Consider the following 17,081-nt stretch of genomic DNA (forward strand, 5'->3'; position numbering starts at 1 on the left):
GCTGCAGATCTTAAAGTGGTGGGGGGGTCAGCCTGTCAGTGCTCAGACCATATGCTGCACACTGCATCAAATTGGTGTGCATAGCTGTCGTCCCAGACAGCAGCTTCTTCAAAAATTTGATGCACAAGAAAGCCCGCAAACAGTTTGCTGAAGACAAGCAGACTAAGGACATGGATTACTGGAACCATGTCCTGTAGTCTGTTGAGACCAAAATAAACTTATTTCGTTCAGATGGTGTTGAGCGTGAGGCGCAGCAACCAGGTGAGAAGTACAAAGACAAGTGTGTCTTGCCGCTGGTTGTTGGGAGATACAGTTCATTGTGGGAACCATGAATTGCAACATGTACTGTGCCATACTGAAGCAGAGCATGATCCCCTCCCTTCGTAAACTGGGCCGCAGGGCAGTATTCCAACATGATAACAACCCCAAACACACCTCTAAGACGACCAGTGCCTTGCTAATGAACCTGAGGGTAAAGTGGCTGGACTTGCCAAGCATGTCTCCAGACCTTAACTCTATTGAGCATCTGTGGGGCATCCTCAAACAAAATCCGGGCATCCTTAATATTTATTACCCTGATTCTGCAGTTTACAGAAACATGTGTGGTCATAAACTACTGTTTGGGCACATGGCAGGGCTCAGAAAGAAAGGAGCGCCATATGGTTTTTGGAGGGCAGATTTTGCTAGAATGGTTTTTGGGTGCCATGTTACATATGAGGCAAATTAAGGTACCTCCACAGTAGAATCCTCTAAAAAGTGACCCCATTTTGGAGACTACACCCCTCAAGGAATTTATTGAGGGGTGTACTGACCACTTTGACCCCATAGGCTTTTAATAGAATTTGGAAACACTTGGGTGTGAAAATTAAAATATTCATTTCTTCCAATAAAATAAGCTCCCCATTTTTCATTTTCACAAGGGGTAACAGGAGAAAAAGTACCACAAATATTGTTAAGCATTTTCTCTTGAACATGGCAACACCCCATATGTAGCTGTAAATTGCTGTTTGGGCACATGGCAGGGATCAGAAGAGAAGGTGTGCCTATGGATTTTGGTTGTACAATGGGTTCAATAAGATACCTAATATGTCTGTTTTTCAGAGCGCTCTACCTGTACGGCGGCTGTCAGGAAGTCAATTTCCGCTGCGCCGTACATGTAGGGTGAATGTTGAGCAGGGGTTAAAATCAATATTTGACCCAATGTGTAATAACACATTATGGAGGATGTTAATCTTAGATCACTGGCAAAACAGAGACCACGAGTAGGGTGGTTGGTAGAAATGAGGGAGGAGATCTATGGAGGTGCAGCACTGTGGAAAGCTTTGTGGGTGAGGGTGAAAAATGTGAACTTTATTCTGTGGTGGATGGGCAACCAATTAAGTGACTGGAATTGGCTAGTAGCTTCAGTATAGCAGGTGGACAGATAGATTAGCCTGGCTGCTGAATATAGGACTGAAGGGAGAGATTTTAGCGAGAGGAAGACCAATGTCACGATAGGTCGGGAAGGGAACAGCAAACTGAAAGACAAACTAAACAGCGGACTAGGCACCACAAGCTAGATAAAAACAAGGTCACCACCTAGCAATCCCTGACACACTTTCCCTAGGCTGCTAAGCCCATGTGCATACCTCAATGGTAGATATACACATGTCCCCGTGCCTAAGGCTATAACACACTAAACAGACCCTCAGCAATAGGGAAAAAGGGTAAGAGACACCCAGCGCCTTCTACCACCAAAAGCGCTATCGTCCCCACTAGAGGCCTAGACCACAGAGAAACCAAAAGAGGAAAAGAAGGGAAAAGACTTATCTGAAACGAGAAGGAGCAGACGATCCACCAAGCATCCAAAGCTCACACAAGGTAGAACTATAACCCGCAAAGGCTATAGGGAGAGGGAGTAATAAATAGCCTCCCCAATGACCAAATGAACCACACCTAACAGGAGGTGGGATTCAGTTCAAACACAAAACAAACTGTCAGATCGAGTCATGTGCAGCAACTCTGACAGATCGTCTCAGAACACCCACAGGACAGGGCGTGACAGTACCCCACCCTCTACGGGTGACCTCCGGATACCCAGGCCCAACTTTATCTGGGTGTGCCCTGTGAAAGGCATTAACAAGGCGGCTAGCGTTAACATCGGTAGCCGGAACCCACATTCTTTCCTTGGGACCATATTCCCCCCAATGCACCAGGTACTGAAGGGAACCCTGATGAACACATGAATTGAGAATTCTAGAGATCTCAAACTCCAGATTACCATCAACCAAAACAGGAGGAGGAGGCAAACGAGATGGTTCCGCAGGTTCCACATATTTCTTCAACAAGGACCTGTGAAGTTCCAGACGAAACGCCACTGGATTGACAATGGCCAAGATTTTGTAAGGGCCAATAAATCTTGGACCCAATTTCCAAGAGGGTACCTTCAGCTTAATGTTTTTAGTGGACAACCACACCAAATCACCCACACACAGGTCCGGACCAGTCATACGTCTCTTGTCAGCCATCTGTTTATATCTTTCACCCATTTTTTTCAAAATAACTTGAATCTTCCGCCAGATAGATGACAAAGAGGAAGAGAATCTCTCCTCTTCTGGTATCCCAGAAGATTCAGTCCCAGAAAAAGTACCAAACTGAGGGTGAAAACCATATGCGCCAAGAAATGTTGACTTATCAGTTGACTTCTGCCTATGGTTGTTCAAGGCAAACTCAGCTAAAGACAAGAACGAGGACCACTCATTCTGATTCTCAGCAACAAAACACCTCAAATAGGTCTCCAGGTTTTGGTTAGTGTGCTCAGTTTGACCATTCGACTGAGTATGGAAAGTCGAAGAGAAAGACAACTGAATACCCAGACGAGAACAAAACGCCCTCCAAAACCTGGAAACAAATTGCGTCCCCCTGTCAGACAACACATCAGAGGGAATGCCATGTAATTTCACGATGTTGTCAATAAAAACCTGAGCAAGAGTTTTCGCATTGGGCAAACCTGATAATGGTACACAGTGAGCCATCTTGCTGAAGCAGTCCACTACCACCAAAATCACAGTTTTCCCCTAGGAACTTGGCAAATCAGTAATGAAGTCCATGGACAAATGCGTCCAAGGACGAGATGGGATGGACAAAGGAAGAAGAGATCCTGATGGCCGAGTGTGCGCCACCTTCACGCGTGCACAGGTCTCACAAGCTGCTACATAACTCTCAACACTTTTACGCAACCCAGGCCACCAGAATCTCAGTGAAATAAGATCTACAGTGGATCTACTTCCAGAATGTCCCGCAAGGACAGTATCATGATGTTCCTTGAACACTTTGTATCGCAGTTCAGAAGGAGCAAACAACTTGCCTGGAGGACACGAATCAGGTGCCTCCTCTTGAGCCCCCAACACTTCCGTCTCCAGCTCAGAGTAAAGAGCGGAAACCACCACCCCATCAGCCAAAATCAGAGCGGGATCCTCCAAATCTCCCTCCCATCCCCCCCGGAAAGCTTCATGACAACGCATCCGCTTTGACCTTTTTAATCCCAGGGCGATAGGTGACCACAAAATTGAACCTGGTAAAAAACAATGACCATCTAGCCTGCCTAGGATTTAAACGCTTTGCATATTGCAGGTAGGCCAGATTCTTATGGTCAGTTAATTCCGTAATCGGTTGGGTAACCCCTTCTAGCCAATGGCGCCACTCTTCAAACGCCAATTTGATGGCCAACAATTCTCTATTCCCAACATCATAATTTCTCTTGGCGGCCGAGAGTTTCTTGGAGAAAAAAGCACACGGTCGCCATTTGCTAGGAGAGGGACCCTGCGACAAGACTGCTCCGACTCCCACTTCTGACATGTCAACCTTACAATGAAGGGTTGAGACACATCAGGTTGCATCAGATTGGGCGCAGAAGCAAAACATTTCTTAATAGCAGAAAAAGCCTGTAATGCCTCATCCGACCAGACAGAGAAGTCAGCGCCCTTCCTAGTCATATCTGTCAAAGGTTTGAAAATGGTGGAATAATTCAGGATGAATTTTCTGTAGTAATTAGTAAATCCTAAAAACCGCATCAGGGCTTTCTGATTCTCAGGCCGATCCCATTCCAGTACCGCACTGACCTTTTCGGGATCCATACAAAAGCCGGAGGCAGAAAGCAGGTACCCCAAAAACGGCAGCTCCTGAACACCAAACACATATTTTTCCAACTTAGCATACAATTTATTCTCCCGAAGGATCAATAACACTTGTCTCAAATGATCCTGATGAGTCTTCATATCGGGAGAGTAAATTAGTATGTCATCGAGGTGAATAACCACGAACCTCCCCACCAAATGATGAATAATGTCATTGATAAAGCGCTGAAAGACTGCTGGAGCATTAGTTAAACCAAAGGGCATGACCAGGTTCTCAAAGTGACCCTCGGGGGTATTGAAGGCCATTTTCCACTCATCTCCTTCCCTGATTCTGATCAGATTATAAGCACCTCTTAAATCCAACTTAGAAAACACCTTAGCACCAACAATCTGATCAAAAAGATTCGGAATCAAGGGAAGAGGATAAGGATCACGGACTGCAATGAGATTCAGTTCTTGGAAATCTAGGCACGGTCTAAGGGATCCGTCCTTCTTCTTTACGAAAAAGAAGCCAGCGGCCATAGGAGACTTAGATGGTCTAATATGTCCCTTTGCCAAACTCTCGGCAATGTACTCCCGCATAGCTCCACTTTTTCGGGTTGAGAAAGATTATATAACCGAGATTTTGGCAATTTTGCTCCGGGGATAAGATTGACCGGACAATCATACTCCCGGTGAGGGGGCAACTCCTGAACTCCACCCTCCGAGAATACATCCGAAAAATCGGAAAGAAACTGAGGCAACACCTTAGTGACCACCCCTGAAATAGAGGCACTAAGACAGTTGTCCATACAAAATTCACTCCAATTCCTGATTTGTCTTGTTTGCCAGTCAATGGTAGGGATATGTTTTATCAACCATGGTAAACCCAGAACCATCGGAGCAGGCAAACCTTTCATAACAAAACAAGAAATGAACTCCACATGAGAATCACCTACCCTCAAAGGAATATCCTGAACAATATGAGCTAGACATCTTTGCGAGAGGGGGGCGGAATATATAGCAAACACAGGTATCTCTTTGCTTAATGCGGTAGTTTTAAAACCATGACTCTGAACAAACTAAAAATCAATAAGATTAACCCCTGCGCCACTGTCAACAAATACCTTTAACTCAAAATTTCCAGAGTCTAGCGCCACCATGGGTGGCAGGAGGAATCGGGTACTGCAGGTAGGATACAAATATGCCTGCTCTGACTCCCCATTCACACTACCAAGAGTAAGGGAGTTTTTCTTTCCTTTGAAGGGATCCCCTATTTGTTTTTCATTACCACTTCGAGGTTTAATAAAAGGGCACACATTAACGAAATGACCTTCTTTACCACAGAAGTAACACAGTCTATTAAGCCTCCTAAAATTCCTATTACCAGAGCAAGAAGTAACCTGACCCAATTGCATAAGCTCCTCTCCAGCCCCGAATTCAGGTGTCAGAGTACCCGGAGGGACTGATTCCCCACCAGACAGCACCCCCTGCCCGAAGGGAACCTTGCATCTCTCCCTAAGACGTCTATCAATCCGTACTGCCAAAAACATGGCCGCCTCCAAGGAATCAGGTTTTTCATTAAATGCAAGGGCATCTTTTAATCTCTCAGATAACCCCTGACAGAATTGACTACGGAGTACAGGATCACTCCAAATCAGTCGCCCATCCTCTAAATTCAGCACAATAAGACTCAGCAGTACGTTCTCCTTGGCACAAGCTGCGCAACATAGATTCAACCATAGAGACCCGGTCAGGGTCATCATAAATCAGGCCCAGGGCTCCAAAAAATTCATCCACCGACCGGAGGGACTGAGAACCAGTCGGCAACGAAAAAGCCCAGGACAGAGAAATAATAATCCCAACTGTCTGGTTTTCGTCTCCAGATGAAATCGGACGCAGAGGAAAATATAATTTACAGGACTCCCTGAACCGGACAAAGTTATTAGTGTTGAGCGCGAATATTCGAATATCGTTTTTTTCACGAATATCGGCACTTCGCTAATTCGCGAATATTTCGAATATAGTGATATAAATTCGATATTTCGAATATTCGTTTTTTTGTTTTTTTTTATTGTTAGATTTTTTTCATTCCCACTTCCCTAAAGTTGTTCTTACCTGTCCTTTGGATTCCTGGCTTCCTGGCTGCTCCAGTCAGTGCCCGTTGCCGCTTCTGCCGACTTCCGTGCTCATGGAGCGTCCCCATCACCATGGGAACGTCTCCATATACTAGAATATACTGTCGGATTTGAGAATTACGTGAAAAATCGCAATTCGATTATTTCAAGTTATAATAATCGAATTTCGATTTTAACCTAGCACTGCTATATTTAATTCTAGCCTAATATGGAATATAGCAGTGCTAAGTTAAAATCGAAATTCGATTATTATAACTTGAATTAATCGAATTGCGATTTCAACTTGGACCTGGTTTACTATGGTTGGCTTGGTAGAATTAGCGAATATGACGAATGTATTCGTCATATTCCACAAAACGAAGATAACGAAGTATTCTGCATCTTCGTTTTAGCTACCTATTCATCAACTTCGCTAATTCTAGCAATCATATAGGAAAGTTTACTATAGAGACAGCTAAGTTTAATTCGCTATACGATTATATTAATTAGCTTTTTTTTTTATAAATAGAATAATTATAATAATTATCAGGTATTATAATTATTCTATTTTTTTTTTTTTAAAAGCAGTCATATAATCGCATAGCGAATTAAACTTAGCTGTCTCTATAGTAAACTTTCCTATATGATTGCTAGAATTAGCGAAGTTGACGAATAGGTAGCTAAAACGAAGATGCAGAATACTTCGTTATCTTCGTTTTGTGGAATATGACGAATACATTCGTTATCTTCGTTTTGTGGAATATGACGAATACATTCGTCATATTCGCTAATTCTACCAAGCCAACCATAGTAAACCAGGTCCAAGTTGAAATCGCAATTCGATTATTTCAAGTTATAATAATCGAATTTCGATTTTAACTTAGCACTGCTATATTCCATATTAGGCTAGAATTAAATATAGCAGTGCTAAGTTAAAATCGAAATTCGATTATTATAACTTGAAATAATCGAATTGCGATTTTTCACGTAATTCTCAAATCCGACAGTACATTCTAGTATATGGAGATGTTCCCATGGTGATGGCATATACGAGGATCGCAGAGGGAGGGCGCTCCCTCTGCCTTTTCACCAGCCCCTCCCGCTGCAGTGATAGGGGGCTGATGGCTGCCATGGCAATGGACCAGAGCATGCAAAGGACTCGGGGTCTGCCATTTATGGAAGCTTAGCTCCTAGGCTGAGTCTCACAGGCACATTGTCAGTATAGTACACTGACAGTTAATGTAGTAAAATACAGTATGTATTGTACTACATTGAAACAGGGATCAGGCCCTGAAATGTTCTTGTACTGGGACAAAAATAAAAAAAATGTTAAAAATAGAGTTTTATAAAAAATAAATGTTTCCAGTAAAAACAAAAGTGCCCCTTTCTCTTCATCAAGCAATTTTTTATTATTTTTTTTTAAAAAAAACTGTAATAATAGTTGACAGATATTGCTGCAATATAACATGGTCTACCCATTCAGGTGAAAATAAAACAAAAACTGTGCCAAAACAGACATCCCAAATAAGTGTAATACTGAACGATCAAAAAAAAATCATATGTACCCAAAAATTTTACCAATAATGTCTACTGTACCCACAACAAACAAGTCCCTACACAAGATGATGGGTAGAAAAAAAAAATATATGTCTTTCAGAGAATGGAGACAAAAATTTTATTATTCAAAACAGATTTTTTTTTTTAATAGACATTTAGTATCATCGTATCCATAACAACCTGCCTTATAAAAATAACACATTACCTACTGTAGGTGAATGCCGTAATAAACTAAAAATAAATAGTTGCCAGAACAGCCATTTACCACTGTCATGAAGTACAATGTGTCACAAGAAAACATTCTCAGATTGGCTTGGATAAGTAAAAGCGTTCCAAATTGATTACCACATAAAGTGACACATGTCAGATTTGCACAATATGGCCTGGTCAGAAAGGTGAAAATTGGTCCAAAGTAGAAGGGGTTAATAGAATTTTTAGTCAGACCCAATGTTGCATTTAGGTTTACCCTAAACTTCATAGTACTTTTCCCATGAAGGCAACACATAAAGACCACTTTTTTCTCAATAAATTCATAAAGGACTTCTTATTTCATGGAGGTGTTTGTAATCAAGGGATAAGCAAAAGGGTCTGTATTTGTGTCTATAACATCCACCCTTCTCTCCTCTGTCTTCTACTACTTTGCTTTAAAAAAAATTTAACTCGTTCAGGACCCTGCCATTTTTCACCTTAAGGACAGGTCATTTTTTGCAAATCTGAAATGTGTCACTTTATGTGGTGATAATTAGTGATGGACGAACATCTGCCGGGGCGGTTCGTGAACGCGATCAAATGTTCGCGAACCGCAAGTTCGCGGCGGGTCCCATTTATTTTACTGGCAGGCGAACCTGAAAAACCTTCAGCTCATATTTGCAGCCAATAAATAATTACTAGAAGTGCACAAATAGTCCCACAACATGGACAGTGACATACCAGATGTATTATTCGAATTTGCGATCTCCATTCATTTTTGTTTTCAATGCAAAATATCGGCAATATAATTTTCGCATACGCGCATGCGCAAATGCACTATACAGTACCCAAATGCACTATTAAGAAAGTATATTGGTATATAACACCCCCCAAAGTTTTTTGGGGGAAGACTGGTATATCACACCAGTAAAAACTATTTGTTCCAATAAAGCTTGTCCTTCTATATACCTGCAGTATCGCAGCAGAACCGCACACAACTGCCGCACAATACAAATGCACTATAATATACTTTCTAACATAGAAAGTATATTATTACATTGTACAAGAAAGGCAATCCATTAGAATATACATGAAGATAAAACGTAACCTTTAATAATTTTACTATGAGGGTCCATTCAAACGTCCGTAACTGTTTTGCGGATCCGCAAAACACGGACACCGGCAATGTGCATTCCGCAATTTGTGGACCGCACATCGCCGGCACTATAATAGAAAATGCCTAATCTGGTCTGCAATTGCGGACAAGAATAGGACATGTTCTATTTTTTTGCGGAAACGGAAGCACAGATGCGGAAGTGCGGATCCGTGGATGCGGACAGCACATTCCGGCCTCATTGAAAATGAATGGGTCTGCAGCTGTTACGCAAAATTGCGGAACGGATGCAGACCCATTTTGCGGACGTGTGAATGGAAAAGATATCCCTCAAAATGAAAATAAATGAAATTATTAAAGTTAACCAAAAAGCATAGATGTGGTAGGCAATAACAAGTGCTCGGCGGCACTAAATCAGGAGCTCAGCGGCACTAAATCAGAAACCATATGTCCTACCACAATCCGGGGGGTTCCAGTGCACATCGATGAATCTAGTAGGGAAAGCAAAAAAACATCCATCCCTGGGCTAGATGATGATGTGGTATTGAAGGACAGGGTGGGCAAAGAACTGTCCCTGATATTGCCCTACAGGGGGGTGCTATTCTGGCCCTGATAGCCTAACCACAGACCACCCGCCGTGATAAGAGCGACCCCATCCAGAACCTTACCCTATATAAAAATGGCCCTATTAAGCCCCTAGCCCCTAGGCCCCTGACTTCCAGGTGATTACTATATAGATCTATGTGTTTTTGACTCATTATAAAAGTATATTATAAGTATATTACACCCCTCTGTGTATCACACATATCGATAGCACACCTATACTAGTGCTTAAAATGACTTTTGCGGCCCTATTAGCTAGCGTTTGGTGTCCCTAACAGCCTGTCCCTGCTCCACACAGCAACCTCTGCCTACACTGGCAAAATACTGAATGTAAAATGGCGGCCAGAACAGGTTTATTTATAAGGTAGGGGGTATGTCCATGTGCTGAAATGTCTCAATTGGCTGTCCTGAACCACCTGATGGATGTGTCATGGGTCAAAGTTCTTCACAATGTAAAAGAATATGGCGGGCGCGAATTTCTCCATATGTTTGCATGTTCGGCGAATCGCGAACACGCAAAGTTCGCTGCGAAACGACCGCCGGGCGAACCGCAAGGCCATCTCTAGGGATAATTTTGAAACACTTTTACTTATCCAAGCCATTCTGCGATTGTTTTCTCATCACATATTGTACTTCATGACAGTGGTAAATTTGAGTCAAAATATTTCATTTTTATTTATTTATTTTTTTGCTTAGAAGCAAATCTTAACATTTTAAAGAAAATTTCCAAAACCCAATTTTTAAGGACCAGTTCAGGTCTGAAGTCACTTTGTAGGGCTTACAAAATAGAAACCACCCATAAATGGCCCCAACTACACCCCTCAAGGTATTCAAATTAAATTTTACAAACTTTGTTAACCCTTTATTATATTTTTTTTTGCCGATTGTCTTAGGTAGGGTCTCATTTTTTGTGGGATGGTATGACGGTTTGATTGTTATGATTTTGGGGTGCGGAGGACTTTTTGATCGCTTGGTATTAAACTTTTTGTGATGTAAGGTGACAAAAATTGGCTTTTTTTACACCGTTTTTATTTTTACCTCTCATCTGAGAGGTTAGCTCATGTGATATTTTATACAGTATGTGGTGACGGACGTGGCAATACCTAATGTATACTTTTTTAATTTATTTAAGTTTTACACAATAAAAGCATTTTTGAAACAAAAAAATCATGTTTTAGTGTCGACATATTCTGAGAGCCATATTTTTTTTTTTTTTGGGCAAGTGTTTTTAGGGGCTCATTTTTGCGGGATGAGGTGATGGTTATATTGGTACTATTTTGGGGGGCATATGCCTTTTTGATCGCTTAGTGTTGCACTTTGTGTGATGTAAGGTGACAAAAAATGATTGTTTTAGCTCAGTTTTTATTTTATTTTTTCTATGGTGTTCAGTTGAGGGGGTGGATCATGTGATATTTTTGTAGAGCTGGTCATTACGGATGTGGCAATACCCAATATGTTTGGTTTTTTTCTGGGTTTTTTTTTTACAATTTCATGTGTTTTATTTTGGGAATTTCTTTTTTTTACTTGAAACTTAATTTTTTTATTATGAAAAACACTTTTTTTAAACTTTTTTTTTTTGTCCCACTCTGGGACTTAAACTTCTGGCGTCTGATCCCTTCTGCAATGTATTACAATACAGCCTTTATTGTAATGCATTGGCTGTCAGCTTTTATGCTGACAGCCTGCCTGTGAGACCCAGGGCCAGACGTGACAGGCTTCTGTAGAAGGCAAGCTCCGATGCCTATGGATTGCAATGGGCTTGCCTTCTTTGCCATCGGGTCCCCGCCACTGCAAATCGTGTTCCCGATAGGGAAGCGGAGGGCACCTGTACCCTCCGCGAACCCTCTGCATGCCGCAGTCAGCTTTGACCGTGGCATACAAGGGGTTAACCAGCAGGGGCAGCAGGGGCCTGGCTTTCAGTAACTGCCCGGTCCATGCCGCTGATCGGGCGGGCGCAGCCCCTGCACCCGCCCGATAAGCCTGGCGTACATGTACAGCGCTGGTCCTTAAGTCATGTCCACCACCGTGTACTTGTTCTCTTATCTCACAAGCATTTATCTATCTAGCTTTCCTGAGACACATGCACACATTAGCTAAGTGGGAATACAGAGATTTACAAGACTGGAGGGGGATGGGGCCATAAAAAAAAACCTTAGCTATGTTTGTCTACATCCCTTAAACAAAAAACTGTCTAAAATCATCAACCCTTGTTTAAAGGTAAAAGGGCATTAGATGAGAAAGGGCATTAAAGAGAAATGTTATAGAATAGTGTCCTTGAAGAAAACTATTCTATAACATTTCTCTTTAACCTTTTTAACTTAAACCAGAACTGTTTTAACAAAGCTATATTTTTAACATCCTTCATATTCTTAGTGCTAACCACTCATCTATTGGCACACATTAGGTACAATGCTTATTCATCATATTTTTTTTCCAAAGCAATCTCTAATGCTATGGCCATAGGTCTTTCCTACTCTGACACACACAATATTAAGACCCTTTAACACAAGAAGTGTAGTTTTGATTCTTCTAGACACATGGGTGCGTTTACTCTTGCTAGTGCCAAAGATTTATTACTATCTTGATACTGAACTGTTACAGACTTATCAGAACCCCCTCAGCATCACAAGAACTCTGTTATCTACAAGCTCAAACTATTAAAATTCTTACAGATTTCACTAAAATCCTACTCAGTTCTACAACTCAAAAGAACCTTGCTAGATTCTACAACTCAAACGACCTCTTCTAGGTTCTACAAACTGTGTACTACAGCCCCACTCACAACTTGTAGAAGATTTGCACAACCAATGCAACAAAAGTAATTATCTGCCCACCGATCACATTCGTGTGAATGCCCAGGATTCTATTTGGAGGGCATTCAGGTGCTCAGGGAGGGCATTCACTGCAGATATTATAGGTCTTAATGGAGGTGGAAAACCCTCCGTGTGCACCTTGGGGAGCGCATGAAAAATAGGAACTCTGGAAAATGGATTATATATGTATTCCACTTTTTCTGTTAATAAACCTAGAGCTAAATCATCATTCGAAACAGATTGAAGACTTAATATAGAAGTGAAGTTTTGTGAAGAGTGGTGAAGATTTTTTGTTTAGAATTTGTTTATTTCTCTGACATATTGGCTATTTACCATATGACACAAACTCTACTTGTCCTCACTTTATATTGCCCTCTGACAATGTTTTTGTCTGTCCCCTTGGTCAGCAGCCTATGAATGAAGACTACTCCAAAAGGTAGTTGCCTGGGTGGCCCCTGCAGCGAAATCCACATTCTGTTTAGGGGTAAATGGGTGAAAACTAGGGATCCACTTCAACAATGCCTCAGAAGTAGTCCCAAGCCAAATCCTTTCAGTGGTAGGGTGAGTCAACACCCACTAGTTTTCTCAAGACATGGACCCTGGTTACAGGATCTATTACTCACTGGAGTTGCCAGGAAGAATTACTCCAATGTATAAATATATATGCGGTGACGCGGTGAGTGGCTTATTACGTTTTGGCCAAAATGTACACCAATGTCTCATCCAGCATGGAGGCAGGGCAGAGTGCTGGATGTAGTGTGCGATCACATTTGCATTTTCCGTTTGTATATGTATTTCGCTATAGTGATATGCACCTACATACGGGTTGTGCTGACTCAACCCCCCACAATTTTTCTTTGTAGTTTATATTGGAGGCGTGGCGATCTCCTTTGAGTCATGCACACCTGACCAGTCAATCTGTCCTGGAGGCTGGTTTTAAAGTCAGTATAAAACTGAGTCTGCTTATATAGAACCTACCAGTAGCCATTTGGCTCCAGGAGAAGTATATGGCTGGCTCAGCATGCATGTTAGTACTTGCATCCCTGGATCCGATGAAAGCTGTAATGGCACCGGACGGGGTTAAAAGCAGAGTGTGCTTGGCTTGCATGCTGACCTGCATTCCCTGGACTTTGTGTGGCTGTCATGGCCCATAAACAGGTAGGAACTAGTGTTAGGGACCACTCAAATGAGACGACCTTGACGCGGTGAGTGGCTTATTACGTTTTGGCCAAAATGTACACCAATGTCTCATCCAGCATGGAGGCAGGGCAGAGTGCTGGATGTAGTGTGCAATCACATTTACATTTTCCGTTTGTATATGTATTTCGCCATAGTGATATGCACCTACATACGGGTTGTGCTGACTCAACCCCCCACAATTTTTCTTTGTAGTTTATATTGGAGGCGTGGCGATCTCCTTTGAGTCATGCACACCTGACCAGTCAATCTGTCTTGGAGGCTGGTTTTAAAGTCAGTATAAAACTGAGTCTGCTTATATAGAACCTACCAGTAGCCATTTGGCTCCAGGAGAAGTATATGGTGGGCTCAGCATGCATGTTGGTACTTGCATCCCTGGATCCGATGAAAGCTGTAATGGCACCGGACGGGGTTAAAAGCAGAGTGTGCTTGGCTTGCATGCTGACCTGCATTCCCTGGACTTTGTGTGGCTGTCATGGCCCATAAACAGGTAGGAACTAGTGTTAGGGACCACTCAAATGAGACGACCTTGACGCGGTGAGTGGCTTATTACGTTTTGGCCAAAATGTACACCAATGTCTCATCCAGCATGGAGGCAGGGCAGAGTGCTGGATGTAGTGTGCGATCACATTTGCATTTTCCGTTTGTATATGTATTTCGCCATAGTGATATGCACCTACATACGGGTTGTGCTGACTCAACCCCCCACAATTTTTCAATGTATAAATATAATTTCTGTATTTCTGGACTTTGTGGCTGCCTCTGTTCTAGCTCTGCCTCTTTAAGCTACTGCTCCTCTGCATCTCAGCCACATTCTGCTTCTCATTCCAGCAGTACCATATTGCTACTGCCTCTGCCATTGCATTATGAAGGAGACCCCAAGTCATGTGAAGGCTTTTTTAATCAGTGTACCATACACTTTTTGAATTCGAAGACCACTACTTCCCTTAGATCGTGCCAAAATGCACTCTCTGGAAATGTGGAGGTTCCCTGAAAATGTATTAACTTGTGCTAATTGTAGAACACACACCATAGGATCCTTAGGGGAATCTAGCAATGGTAGACCTGCCAAACTGCTGTCATACAATCCTTATATTGGGTGCTGCACATTGGTAGCCCTTCATCTCCAGATGTTGTGCTATAGCAACAGTTTATTGATTATGATCACTGGTTATGCTTTAAAATCACTTAGGTTTTAGATTAGTATTGAACATATTAGTGATAGGTGGTAAATTGAGAATTCCTAGCCCTTACACCTTGCCGTGGTGATGTAGTGCCTCTTTGAGAGCTCATAAGTTCCTTTCCTGGGTTATGTAAGCTCAGACCATGACCTACAGATGGACCCTAAAAAGCAGTTTGCATTTCTTGAGGAAAAGCTGCATTCCAAACCCTAAATAAAGTCTTCTTCTCTGTCTCCATTTTGAATTGCCCTGACATCAACAGGCAGTTCTTCTTAGAGGTAGAGTCTTCAGTAAGTGCTGGAGCAGTGCTGACCAAGAAGAGCTCCAGTAGCAAGACTCAGACATATGGATTTTTCTCCAAGGCTGACACTATTGGTGGCCTATGCTTTCCCGGGACATCCATAATTTTGTTGTTTCCTGTTCCATATGCTCACAAAACAAGTTCTGTCAGAAAAGACCCGCAGGTCTTCTCCACCTTTTGCCTGTGTCAGATTCACCATGGCAACATACTACAAATAAATTTATCACAGATATGCCTACATCCTCCAGTTGAACTAAGATCTGTGTAGTTGTGGACTGGTTCTCTTTCTGTCTACATGGTTTGCCCTAGCAAATTGCGACTGATCAGGGAGTTCAATTCATGTCATTCATGTTCTGAAGGTCCCCCTGTAGATTGCTAATTGTCAAGTTGGATTTATCTTCAGCAAATCATCCTCACTCCCATGGGAAAGTAGAAAACATTTACCAAGTATTGGAGAATTATCTAGACAATTTAATCTCTTCACCATATGACAACCGTGTACCTTTGCTTTCTTGGGCAAAATTCTCTTCTAATAAGCACTCTGGTGATTCTACTGGTAACTCTACATTCTACATTGTATATTGACCACATCAGCAGGAGACTAAATCCTTGCTAATCCAGGCAACTTCATGCATGAAGAGATCTGCTGACTGGAAAAGCAGGCTGCCATCACATTTTTGCAGCAGAAAAAGTCTGAGAATTCTCCAGAAACATCTGTTTGAGGGTGCCTCTTATAAGTTTGTTCCTCGATTCTTAGGTTATTTTGAGTTTTGAAACAGATCAACCCAGTCTGCCATAAGTTACACTTTCTATCTTGTCTGCACATTCCCAATCCTTTCCATGTTTCGCATATTAAACTGCCGATGCTCAATCGCTGCTCCAGATTTTCTGTGTCCTTGATGTCAAGAAGGTTGGGAGGAAAACATTCTATTTCATGGAATGGAAGGTATTTGGTCCTGAGGATCAAGGGTACATGCTGAGAATATCAATGCACCAGTTCTTATTACAAAATTCCATCTGCGGATTGGACCAGAGAAGAAGAGACGTAAGGATGCGGGGTATTGTGATGCTGGCGGTCTGTGGCCTTCCCTGTCTACTTTTTAGGCCATGCACTCTTCCTGGCTGTTAGGGCCAGCATGCTCATAGACTAATCTGTTTCTAGCCTATAGCTCAGGCATGCTCAACCTGCGGCCCTCCAGCTGTTACAAAACTACAACTCCAAGAATGCCTGAACAGCCTACAGCTATCAGCCTACAGCAGGGCATTGTGGGAGTAGTAGTTTTACAACAACTGGAGGGCCGCAGGTTGAGCATGTCTGCTATAGCTGCATTACCTGGGTTATATAGGGCACCTACACATATGAGAAGGTGTATGAGCAAATGTTTCTAACTTGTTTAGTCCTGCCAAGCTATGCTATAGTATTGGTTCCAACCTCTGCCTTTTTACTGTATTGACTTGTACTGCCTCTCATGACATTTGGCTGATCACCATATTGAGCCTGTGCTGTCAAAACTGACCTATTGCCTGTTTACAATATTGCACAACTTCTGCCTGTACTGACCAAAGTTTGTCCTCAAACCATGCTTTTGGCTGTCCCTGTGGTGTAACACACAGGTGTATTTGACCAGCCTCTGTCAGCCTCTGAATGGAGAATACTCCTAGAGGTAGCAGACTGTTGGCACCTGCAGCAAAGTATAGACCCATGTATAGGGGGGAAAGCGTGAAAAGCAGGGGTCCACCTTAATAATGCCCTCATGAGAAGCTCCAAGCCAAATCCATTCAGTGGCACAGTGGGACCCACTGCATTACAGTATGGTTGATATACAGGAATAATTTCATACTGGTACATGGTTCAATTAAATAGGCACAACAAAAATAAAATAAAAAAGTTGTTACTATAGAAAAACAATTCCAA

The 17,081-nt window shown here is 42.3% G+C and overlaps 1 protein-coding gene across 2 annotated transcripts in view; it reads right to left on the reverse strand.

Annotated features, from left to right (window-relative positions):
• The window catches only part of SLC23A1 (solute carrier family 23 member 1), a 434,941-nt gene that overhangs the window by 161,610 nt on the left and 256,250 nt on the right, over positions 1-17,081 (reverse strand). The gene's annotated exons all lie outside the window — the stretch shown is intronic.

The sequence above is a fragment of the Bufo bufo genome, chromosome 1 (genome assembly GCF_905171765.1).
Source record: "Bufo bufo chromosome 1, aBufBuf1.1, whole genome shotgun sequence".
Taxonomy (NCBI): Eukaryota; Metazoa; Chordata; class Amphibia; order Anura; family Bufonidae; genus Bufo; species Bufo bufo.